Source organism: Lepidochelys kempii, chromosome 3, assembly GCF_965140285.1.
Source record: "Lepidochelys kempii isolate rLepKem1 chromosome 3, rLepKem1.hap1, whole genome shotgun sequence".
Taxonomy (NCBI): Eukaryota; Metazoa; Chordata; order Testudines; family Cheloniidae; genus Lepidochelys; species Lepidochelys kempii.
The window spans coordinates 193,715,641-193,728,189 of NC_136382.1; the positions used below are offsets into that span (position 1 = coordinate 193,715,641).

The window sequence follows — 12,549 nt, forward strand, 5'->3', positions numbered from 1 at the left end:
AAACAAGGAACTCAAGCAGACCAAAAGTGGCCTTTAGCAGCTCAGGCTGCTCTATTTATAGTCACAGCCCCTCTTGCTAGAGACTGGCTCTGAGCCTTTGCAGCATTGAGTCTGTAACACTCAAGCACGTTCTAAATAAAATCGTAACTGGTATCAGAGATGAAAGGCACAGGGCCAAATTCTCTCTGGCACAGCACATACACATGTGCCAGAAAACCTCCGCCCAGCCCCAGATCATGGAGCAAAAGTTAGCAACCTAATTTCTGGCCCTTTTGAAATCCTATGGCTCTACAGCAGAGGGCTTAATTTATTAAATGTACCTGAGTGGCCACTATCCATGGTTCCCCGTGCAAATTATTCCTACTCTTAGTAGGATCACATCACAGAAGGGGAACTTTTTCTGGCATGATCTCAGCCATACCCACGTGGCTTTTCCTGGGTCTGGACCACGTTATCAGCTAGTATACATCAGCATAGGTTCACTGATAAAAATCAATGGAATTAGCTTGTTTTACACCAGCTGAGGATCTAGCCCTATACATGGAGGATGTATCCTGCCTATTTCTGTGCACTAGTCAGAACTTGGTCCAGAATGCAGATTTTTCTTCATTGAAAAATGTTAATTAGTTCTTAATCATGATTGAATTTTAAACAAAACAGACTTCCACCATCACAAGTGATTATTATATATGTGGCTGCAGTGTGTATAGAGATGTTCAAGCTATTAACTATAACACCACCCTCTCTCCCGTCTGTCCCGCTATAATAGAAAGGCTATATAAGCCAAGAAAAATAGCAGCAACACCAGACCACCCAAAAAGAGAGAAGACGATAATAAGGAAAAAGCAGAGTGGCATGCAGGGCTCAGAGGACTTGCATTGCAATATCAGAATTGCTTGCTGGAGAAAATTATTTATTATTTGCATGGTGGTAGTGCTTGAGGAACCCAAACCGGGAAGAAGATGCTACTGTACTAGGTGCCGTATAAGCACATAACAAGAAGTCATTTCCTGCCACCAAGGAGCTTACACTCTGAGAGGAGAGTCAACAAGTAGGTAGCAGAAAGGTAACTACAATTACTACTAGTAGTGTTCTGATCAGTGGTCACAGCACACCACCTGGTGCATGGGATGAGTGATTGCAAGAGATGGCCCAGCCTGTAGTTCAAGGAGTATTGCAGATATATGGTACATAGGGCATAACACACATTAGCTGATTTCCTGTGATTTGAAGAGGTGTGTTCTGCTGTAGCACAGAAGCAGCAGGGCATGCAGGGTGGAAAGGACAGTGTTGACGGGCCACACCGTGCTCTTTGGCTGTATGAATGACTGTAACTCAGAGCCTCAGCGACAGAGGGATTGGGGAAACAAGGGCATCCTGGAAGTGCAATCAGCATAACAATCTTGGGGGCAGCTGTTCCACTACCTCCCACCACACTTAGGGTTTCCCGGGTTGACTAATAAAAAGGGGATGATGGGGAACAAAGTGAAGAGAGACACTTCTGCTGTTTTGGGACTAAATACAAGAGCTGCAGGTACAGTCTGCCAAAAATGCTCCATTCATCTGCTATAAGTGATGGCCATCAAATTTATTCAAAAATAGATGTGGATTGTTTGGCTAAACTGACTGTATTTCAGAAAAAAAGCAGTTACTAAATCGTGTCCCAGGTATTCATCATTGTAATAAAGTTGTCTAATTGAAAAAGTCCATAGTGACAAACTGACAGGAAGTTCATTGACCTAATAGTTGTTTTAGAATTAGTTAGCCTGCAGTTTCTTACCCTCATGCTGTAACTTATATTTTGAATATATTCTCTGAAAGAAGATGTGTGCTCGTTAGACTAGTGTTTCTCAACTAGGGGACCGGGGCCCTCTGAGGGACTGTGAGCAGGTTTCTGGGGGTCCTCCAAGTAGGGCCAGCGTTAAATCGTTAGAAAGCTGAAGGCCCACTGCATGGGGCTGAAGTCCAGGTCCCTGAGCCCCGCCACCTGGGGCTGAAGCCAAAGCCTGAGCAACTTAGCTTTGTGGGGTCCCCTGTGGCATGAGGCTCCAGGCAATTGCCCTGCTTGCCCTTAATGCCGGCCCTGGCTTTTATATGCAGAAAACCAGTTGTTGTGATACAAGTGGGCCATGGAGTTTTTATATAATGTTGGGTGGACCTGCCTAATCTCAAAGTTGAAGTTGCTCTCCATTCTGTTTACTGGGCAGCCGTGTCTGGAATCTTTCTATGACCTGGATATTTTGTAGTATCAAACACAGACCCTAAAAGCTTGTGCAAGAGCCAGCTGTTTTTTTCGGACAGGCACTTAATTTGGTTAATCGAGCAAGCTGGGAGATCGTGTTGTGTGACGTAAAGGAGATGCAGAGCTGGGTGTGTCATCTGCATGCTGCTGGCCTGTGTTCTCATCTGCACTTCCAGTGGCTTCATGTTTAGGTAGGTGCTGAATAATATGTGGTAGAGGATTGAGCCTTGTGTCGGACTCTGGGTGAAAACTTTGGCGCTGGAGAAGTTGTCTGTAATGACTGTCTGAGGTAGGTCTGAGAGGAAGGGCCTGAGAGTATTTCCATTCACCGCTGCAGCTTTGCTGAGGTGGGACAGAAATATTTGGTGATCAATAATATCTAGTGTCACAGACTGGTCAGCAGGATGAATACGGATGTACTTCCCTTTCCTTTAGGCATGAAGTGCTAATCCATCAGAACAAATGCTGTCTCTACCATGCCCTGGCCTGAACTCTGTTTGAGGGGAGTCCTGGACACTGCTAGTTAATAAGTAGCATTGGAGACATTTTTTTGCTAACATCTCAATTATCTTGTTTAGAAAAGGGAGGTTTTTGAAAAGGGAGTATAGGGGAGACAGTCCTAGATGAGGAGGCACTAGATGGGGCCCTGCACAAGATACTACATGATTGGCCTCACAGAAGATAGGGCTGGCCCTGTGTATAGTGATTATAATTCCATATCTTATATGTTCTGATGAAATAAGCAATTGAAAGGCAAAGTGACATTTAGGGAAAACTTGATAATTGCACTCTCTCTGCAGATTCCTCCCCATCTCCAGCCCAGCACAGTGGAGAGGTGACAGAATGCTGGGAATAATTAAGAAAGGGGTAGATAATAGGACAGAAAATATCATGTTGCCTCTATATAAATCCATGGTACACCCACCTCTTGAATACTGTGTGCAGATGTGGTCGCCCCATCTCAAAAAAGATATATTGGAATTGGAAAAGGTTCAGAAAAGGACAGCAAAAATGATTAGGGGTATGAAATGGTTTCTGTATGAAGAGAGATTGATAAGACTGGGACTTTTCAGCTTGGAAAAGAGACGGCTAAGGGGAGATATAGTTGAGGTCTATAAAATCATGACTGGTGTAAAGAAAGTAGATAAGGAAGTGTTGTATACTACTTCTCATAACACAAGAACTAGGGGGTTACCAAATGAAATTAATAGGCAGCAGGCTTAAAACAAAAGGAAGTATTTCTTCGTACAACACACAGCCAACCTGTGGAACTCCTTGCCAGAGGATGTTGTGAAGACCAAGACCATAACAGGGTTCATAAAAGAACTAAATAAATTCATGGAGGGATAGGTCTATCAATGGCTATTAGCCAGGATGGACCGGAATGGTGTCCCTAGCCTCTGTTTGCCAGAAGCGGGGAATAAGCGGCAGGGGATAGATCACTTGATGATGACCTGTTCTGTTCATTCTCTCTGGGGCACCTGGCACTGGCCACTATCGGAAGACAGGATACTGGGCTAGATGGACCTTTGGTCTGACCCAGTAGGTCCATTCTTATGTTCAGCAATGTTTTCCCATCTCAGAGATGAAAGGCAGCTTTAAACTCAGTGGGCCCCTTCTGAGGAAATGAAAAGACTGCTGAGAAGCTGTCCTAACTCCTGTGGAAGCATATCTACCCCCTGTTACTATGCCTGGCTCTTGTTCCTGTTCATCCAGGCCTGGATAATGCCTGACATGAGATTTGCGTGTCTGCAGTTGGAAATGTTTCCCAGCAGCCAATAAATTGGTAACAGTTGATTTTTAAGGGGCACCTGTAAACAAGTATTAAATATTTTTATTGGCATCTCTAAGTGCACTGCAGACTTATAGGTGCTTTCTGGGGGCCATATTGTACCCACCAGTGGGAAGTACCCACAAGAGAGGCCTAGGAAATTGAGGCTCACCTGGCGCTGGGTTCCCTTCACAAGTATCCTGCAGTGGGGTGAGCAGTTTTAGGCACTCAGACTGCGTGTGAGTTACTGCTGCTTGATGCATTAATTCCCACACGGTTATCTGTGGGGTCTGGAGTGCAGGGAGCAGCTGCCCCCTCTCACTCCAGGGCACAGCCCCTGCAAATCCCTGATGATGGGGCAGAGTTGTTTCAGTGGGGCAGAGTTGTTTCAGTGGGTTTGACAGCAGAGGGGAGCATATCATTGATCAGCTGCCTCTCCTTTAGCACTCCCTGGCCTGGATATGCCTGACCTAGCTTCCCTCTGCTCAGGTTATATCAGGGGAGTATCAGGCCCTGTTGGGTGTTAATAACACTTTATTGACATTCCTGTGTGTGAATGCCATTTGGCAGGAACTACTACAGTAATAAGAGGGAATGTCTCCATGTCCCAGGGGTGTATGAGTGGTGCACATCCAGAGAAGTGGCACTTGTTGCTGGAAGTGACTACCTACCTACTGGCCTGTGTGAAATGGGTTGATGGTCTCAGTTCAGTTCTTAATGGATACTCATACTGGCAAAAGTGCACAGATAAGGCAAGGCCCAGTTACTCAGGCTTTGAGCTGGTGGAGTAAATTTCACCCCAGATGGTGAACAAGGCTGTTGGGTTTGGGCCTGCAGGAGAAGGTTACATCTAACTAAAATTTCACTGAAGAATATTTGGAGGTGGATTTACATTTAGGGCCCAAGTTGAAACTGTTAGCCTCCAGGCCACCTACACTTAGACTATGTCTACACTAGCACTTTTGTCTGTCAGGGGTCTGAAACCCCCCCCCCCCCAATTCATAGCCTCAGTTCATTTTCAGGGACACCTCCATGGAAACACGCCCTTCTCTGTGACCTCACAGATGCACTTCCCCAGTTGCTGTGTAACCAAAGGGCGCTGTGGAGATTTGAGGGGGAGAAGCCCCTCTCCATGGCATCGTCCCCTGAAGGCTTAGCTGATTTCCAAATAGAAAGCAGACAAGGAGTTAGTACAGCTGGAAGCTGCTACCACAGCTCCTGTAGCAACCACACTGCTAGAGGGAGGTGAGCCATGTGGAGGTAGCGTCTTTGTCCTCGTATCTGGGGGTGGGAAGGTACCATTCTTTATGGGCCCTAAAAATCCACAGGGTTGGGAGGCTTCTTCCTATCCAAACTCTACAGCCACTTGAATGCCATTGTGCAAAGAATTCCAAGAGTTTTCCTGCCCCTCTGGCATTCTGGACCTTGTTCAGAGTATTCTGCCCTGAACCTCCCAAATGTTCAGTTCCTCTGGAAATGAAGCTGTATGTGTTTTCAATCACCGTGAACAGCCGAGCAGCAAGACATAAAACACAGACTCAGGCAAGCACTCCTGTACTAGTTGGGTTTTCTAGGCATATGAAACATTTAACAGGTATTTTCTGCACATAGACTGCATAGGGTTCCAAAGCATTACGTAGCAGTACGTGGCTGGGTGGGTGGAACATTTTGTTGTTTTATTAACTGTAGCACTTCAGGGCACAGTAGTTCAGTCTGTTTATAGCACTGAGGTATTGCTGTTACAAGGATGAGTCAGTCAATAATGGGACAAGGGTATTCCCAGCTGAGGAACTACAGTTGTTTTTACCAAATTCTGAGCTTTTCGTCTCAGTTGCTTGGTTAAGTCTGAAAAGCTCTAGCTGTTTACAGCTCTTCTCTCAGTAGGCAGAGATTGCCCATTCTCATGGATAATTTCTTTGTTCAAGAAACTTTAAAGTCAGAGGGCCTGGTTCTCCTCTGCCTTGCTCTCTGTGTAGGCATTTACAGCAGTGCAAAGTGAATGTAAGAGACTCCCAGATCAGAACTCTTCCCTCAGAATCAGGTCCAGAGTTCTCATAATTCTCCCTGTGTCCCCAACCTCTCTGTCTCTTCTTCACCAAAAACAATTCAATATTAACTGCGTCCTACACATGTTAGAGCATCTGTCTGCATCCACCGTTTTGTCTTACACCTAGATTGTAAGCTGGTGGGGGCAAGAACCATCGTCTTGTTCTGTGTCTGTACAGCACCTCGCACAATGGGGTCCTGGTCCATGACAGGCAGCTTCACAATTCAGATAATAAATAACAATAATAACTGAGATGCAGCCAATAAATAGTGTTCCGCTCAACTACATCCTATGCTGGGCTTTCTGTTCAGGCAGGCAGGTGACTCATACATTTTTGTTTTGGCAGAGTTCTACAGAGCGTGACTTTGCTGCTTCTATGGTGGGGGTGGGGAGAGGGAGGCTCTCTGCCTCCCTCAGTGCAGTGCACAGATTTAGGTTTGCAGAAGTTCCTTGATTCTGACTGTATCACACCATGTTTTCTGTTGTCTGAGAACCATGGCAATCTCTGGCAGGACGGAAGGGGTTCTCTGGTACAAGAGTGTCTATAGTAGTAGACAGAGTGATCAGCTGCTTCATTAATATTCGCACACCTTAACTTTTTGGATAGGGAGGGCTATCTGTAGGGCTGCATGTCTGTCAGGGCAGTCATGGAATTCACGGATTCCGTGACTTTCTGCAACCTCCATGATGCCTGCAGCAGCCAGTATGGCTGACCCCAGGGCCAGCTGCTCAGGTGGCCCCAGAGACTGTCACACCAGCTGCTGCTGAAGCAGCTCTGCAGCCAGTCACTCAAGCTACCCCGCAGCCAGCCACACCAGCTGCTGCTGGAGCTGCCCGGGACCAGCCACACCAGCTGCTGCTTGGGTAGCCCTGGGCAGCAGCAGGTGCAGCTGGTCCCGGGGACTGCCTGAGCAGTGGTCCCAGGGATGGCAGGAGCAGCCACAGCTCAGTGGCCCCTGGCAGTGGTCTTAGGGGCAGCCAGAGCACTGGCGGGAGGGCAGCCCTGGGGACGGCCTTAACAGCCGCTGCTCGGCGGCCCCTGGCAGCTGGTGCTACTGGCCCTGCCCTCCCCCCGAGCAGCAGCCCCCCCAGCTAAGATTTAGTCAGGGGTATTTATAGTACAAGTCATGGACAGGTCACGGGCAATAAACAAAAATTCATGGTCTGTGACCTGTCCATGACTTTTATTAAAAATACCCTTGACTAAATCGTAGCCTTAGTCATCTGTAAGTCAGAATTTGGCAGGGCCCAAAGGGCTTTTGAGGGAGGTGCCCGCAGGTTTGTTTCTCCTTGTCTTGTGATTGGGAGAGGCTGGATTTCCATCTGGAGGAGGAAGTGGTCTGACCTGGAATTGGGGGTGGGAGCAGAACTTGCATTTTTTTTATGTCAACTTCCAGCTCCAGGATCCAGCCTAGCATATGGCCAGGTTTGAGTGTGGGTCTGGAGATTACTCATGAAGACTGTGAGCTAGAGTTTGAACAGGTTTTGGGCTATCGTATTGGGAGCACTCCACTAGGAAAAACTATCTGCGCTCCCTTAGGTGAAGTCTTTTCTTTTCCCTCCTTTAATTTGGAGGTTTTAGATTACTAATCATGTCTTTCTACATGTTTTCTAATCTACTTACATATTGTTTACAAATAAACATTTTCTAAGTATGATTCTGATGATTTTCATACCTGGCCTTCAGCTTCTCACAGGATAACTGCTGCCCTGTTCTCCTCTTCCCCAGAGAACAACAACAGACCCACAAAGGTGGAGTCTTGTTTAAATTTTAAAAAGTTCTAGCAATCCCATTGGCTCTTTTGGTCAGGTGCCCACTCCCTTTCTTTTACCTGTGCAGGGAGACTTTTTTAACCCTTTACAGGTAAAACAAGCAGAGAACAGCCACCAAGAGGGACTTTATAGCTAACTGGCTGTCCATAAAATGGAGCTCCCCCCTCCCTTCATTTATCACATCCCCATTTGAACCCATTGCTACCTGCTCGCTACTACATCTATCAATGAAAGTAGCGTTCCTTGTAGCAGTCACATCGGCACACAGAGTGCGTGAGAAAGGGCCCTGATGTCCCATCCACCTTACACTGTATTCTTTAATGACAAGGTGAATCATAGAATATCAGGGTTGGAAGGGACCTCAGGAGGTCATCTAGTCCAACCCCCTGCTCAAAGCAGGACCAATCGCCAATTTTTGCCTCCGATCCCTAAATGGCCCCCTCAGGGATTGAACTCACAACCCTGGGTTTAGCAGGCTAATGCTCAAACCACTGAGCTGTCCCTCCCCGGGTGTGGTGATTTTGAGACCACACCCAAAATGATGTCAACATTCCATATCAACCAACCCATACATCTCTCTGCGTTCTACCCTAAACCGCATGAATCTGCTCAGGAATCCGTACTCCACACGTTAGAGTTTAGACGAGCAATAGCATTCTACCTAGATAGAACAAAATCGTTCCGTAAGTCACCAAGACTTTTCATATCCACTATGGAATGATGAAAAGGCATGGCCATCTCAAAACAGAGATTGTCTAAATGGATTGCAAATTGCATAAGAATGTGCTATCAACAACAAAATAGAGAGCCCCCACAAGGGGTTAGAGCCCATTCAACTAGAGCCATTTCCACCTTGACCGCATTTTTACATATTGTACCAATCACAGAGATATGCAAGCCTGCAGCCTGGGCATCAGTACACACATTCACAAACCATTATGCAATCACAAATGATTCTAAAGCAGACACAATACTAGGTCTGCCGGTACTATCCTCTACTATTCAATCAACTCCGGAACCCAACCTACCTTAATGGGGTACTGCTCTAGAGTCACCTAAAGTGAGCACCCACAGGGACAACACTCAATGACGAAGAGAGGGTTACTCACCTTGTGCAGTACCTGAGGTTCTTTGAGATGTGTGTCCCTATGGCTGTTCCACCCACCCTCCTCCCCTCTACTCCAGAGTTCTGTAGAGGAGCTTCATGGTAGAGAAGGAATTGGGGGGGGAATTGGGGGAAGGCGCAAGTGCTAACGGCACACAAGGCACCTATTGCGCATGTGCATCCCGACCAGGCAGTGCTACCAAAAGTCTCTGATCAGCGGTGCTGGGACACACCTACATGTAAAGTGGAGCACCCACAGGGACACACATTTCAAAGAACCTCAGTTACTGCACAAGGTGAGTAATCCTCTCTTCTCATAGCCCCAACGTGGCTCCATCGGCACTGGTTTGCCACACTGCTAGGCCTTTCCGTAGCAACTCCGATACCACGCCCTCTACTCGTGGACCTGATCTCCCAGGACCACAATCAGCTGCTTCACCCATACCTCAGTGCCCTCCACCTGATGGCCTGGAAGCTCCATGGCTAAATACTATGGAGTTGGCCTGCTCAGAGCCGGTATGCCAGGTCCTTAGGTAGCAGGAAACCCTTTACCAGGGCTACTTACCTCTCCAAATGGAAGCGGTTCTCCATTTGGGCATCCCAGTGCAGAGTCTCATCCACACAGTTGTCACTGCAGGCTGTTCTTGAGTATTTGTTACACATGAAACAACAAGGTTTAGTGATTTCATCAATTAAGGTTCACCTTGCAGCGATTTCAGCATTCCACCTCCGAGTGCATAAACAATCCCTTTTTTTGCACAAGATGTCCATTTGTTTCCTCAAAGGCATAGAAAGACTATACCAGATGGGAACCCATGCCCCTGTGGGACCTAAACCTGGTTTTATCAAAACTTATGGGCCCGCCGTTTGAGCCACTGGTGATGTGCCACTTGTCATACCTTTCCTGGAAGGTGGCCTGTCTGGTGGCTATGACTTCGGCCAGGAGGTCACTCCCATACATGATCTTCAAGGATAAGGTGCAGCTGCACCTCACCATGCTTTCCTCCCAAAGATGGCTTAGCAGTTTCACAGTAATCAGACAATCTTCCTGCCAGTTTATACCCAAAACCACACGTGAACAGGGAAGAGCAATGTCTCCCCACTCTGGACATCAGAAACGCCCTAGCATTCTACACTGAGAGGACCAAACTGTTCCACCGATCCACCCAACTTCATAGCAATTGCTGAAAGGATGAAAGGTCTCCTTATCTTGGCATAGAGGCTTTCATCATGAATTACATTGTGCATTCGCACCTCTTATGAGCAGGTGGGTATTCCGCCACCAGCTGTCCTGACTTCCCACTCCATGAGTGCACAAACTTCATCAGCAGCATTCCTGGCTCAGGTCCCTATTCAGGACATTTGCAGAGCGGCAACTTGGTCATCAGTGCATATATTCTCTGCTCATTATGCCATTACTCAACAGACAAGGGGTGATGCCAGTTTAAGTCAAGGAGTTTTACAGTCAGCATGTCCATGAACTCCGATCCCACCATCGTACGCTACTGCTTGGGAGTCACCTAACATGGAGTGGACATGTGCAAGCACTCAAAGAAGAAAAAACAGTTACTAACCTTTCTGTAACTGTTATTCTTCGAGACATGTTGTATGTGTCCATTCCACAACCAGCTCTCCTACCCCTCTTTCAGAGTTGGCTGGAAGAAAGCAAAGAAGTTGGTCAGGCCCTTTAGAGCAGCACTATGAGCGTGCAGCACCAGAGCTGACCCGATGGGTACCACTGAGAGAAAAATTTCCAGACTGTGCTCGGAGCACAGACACATCTATAACGGAATGGACATGTGCAACACATCTTGAAGAGAACAGTTACGGAAAGGTTATTAACTGTGTTTTTTTGGCGAGAAGTCAGCTTACTTCCCGCTTCAGCTAGCATCTCTATTATGTGTCCTCCTATCCTGATGGACTTAAGTGGTATTTCATGGAGTCTGCATGAAGTGTTCTCAACATTGTCTATCCACTGTAGGTGTTTCTTACTAGCTGATGACAAGCAAAAGCCTTGTAAGGGGACACACATAGAAAAGAGATGCCGTACAAATTAAGGGGTGCCGGAATAGGGGGGACTGGCAGGGGGCCATGACCCTCCTATTTTTTGAAAGTGGACGGGCTGGGCCCTGGCCCTGGCCCTGGCTCTGGCTCTGGCCCTGGCTCTGGCCCTGCCTCTCCTCCTCCTCCTCGCCTTGGGTCCCCTGCCCGGGGAAAATGGAGGGTCTGCGGCTCCTCTCAGCTGCTGGGCTGGGGTAAGAGCCGTGTGGGCAGTTGTGGAGCACGGACCCTCCTTTTTCCACTGGGTGCAGGGGCAGCGGAGCCTTCCCAAAAGTGGGGATGCCAGGGGCCCTGCCCCCTCCGTGGCCCCACCTCGCCTGTTATATCTGAGGCCCCGCCCCCTCCCCTCCTCTTCTGCCCAAAGCCCCGCCCAAGCTGGAGCAGGCTGGGAGCTGCAGCCCCTCCATCTGCCCGGGCTGGGGAAGCCAAGAACAGCTCGGGGAGGGGAGGGGAGAGGAGGGGGCGGGTGGGGACACATGCCAGGGACATGGGCTGGGGGTACGGAGGCCGACTTTCTAATTTCAGAAAACCGAACACCCTTGCCCTACCCACTGCCCCTTCCTTGAGGCCCTGCCCCACCCCTTCCCCTTCCTGAGGCCCCACCCCCTCCCTCCATTGCTTGCTCTCCCCCACCCTCTCTCACCTGCTCGTTTTCACTGCAAGGCCCAAACAGACATATTTATTGTTTTGACAGATGTATTATGCTAAGGTCAGGTTTTATTTGTTACAGGACGCTAGAGCTGGCAGCAAAATAGTCAAAAAGGGTAATTGTAAAAAAAATGAAATTTCACACAGGTTTTCATGATGCTTTCCCTCCCCGCTTCCCATTTTTCATAACCAGCTCCATGTTTTTTGTTCACTAAAGTTATTCTAATTTTATGTGCGGAATTAGGACCAGACATTATCACAGTTGCAATGGGTCCATTAAAGGCCCACTCCTGAAGCCCAAATACAAATCCATAGAGCACAACCACAGGAATGCACGCCTGACTCCCACACCTACATGCAGATGCACACGTGTATTCATGTGTACACATCTAGCATGCCCTAACACACTATACTTCCACATTATTTATTATTATAATGGTTGTTTAGTGCCTAGAGACCCCAACTAAGATCAGGACTCCAGGGTGGTAGGTGCTGGACATACACATAAAAAGAGAGAGTCTGCAACTAAAAGTTTATAATGTAGCTAGACAAAGGTTGGGAGAACTGTATGATACATTGGTTCTTCTGCAATTACTAGTCAACAACATTCACTTTTTAAGAAATAATACATTTCTTTTAGAGTTCCCTTCTCTTTTAAAATGAATGCACACATATTTTATGTCATCCATTTTTTTGTGCGCAAGCCAGCAGAAGGAATAAAAGTCAAAGAGTTAGGCTGCAAATTGTATTCACCCAGGTATACACACATGTGGCAATACACACACCTCCCTACACAAAGACACACAGTCTCTTACACACATACAATGCATGCATGCACACACTTGCCTACACAGAGACACTTTTTCATACACTTTTCCATGGGCTGCCTAAATCACGCAGCC

At 47.4% G+C, this 12,549-nt stretch overlaps 1 protein-coding gene across 5 annotated transcripts in view; it reads left to right on the top strand.

Moving 5' to 3' along the window:
* Positions 1-12,549, top strand: part of LOC144930438 (uncharacterized) — a 35,588-nt gene that overhangs the window by 5,548 nt on the left and 17,491 nt on the right. For 3 of the 5 annotated variants that reach the window (XM_078852338.1, XM_078852337.1, XM_078852339.1), the window contains exon 2: positions 770-1,066. The exons of the other annotated variants lie outside the window; for them this stretch is intronic. The gene's annotated coding sequence lies outside the window, so the exon portion shown is untranslated. The remainder of the gene's footprint in view (positions 1-769; positions 1,067-12,549) is intronic. 5 annotated transcript variants of the gene reach the window in all.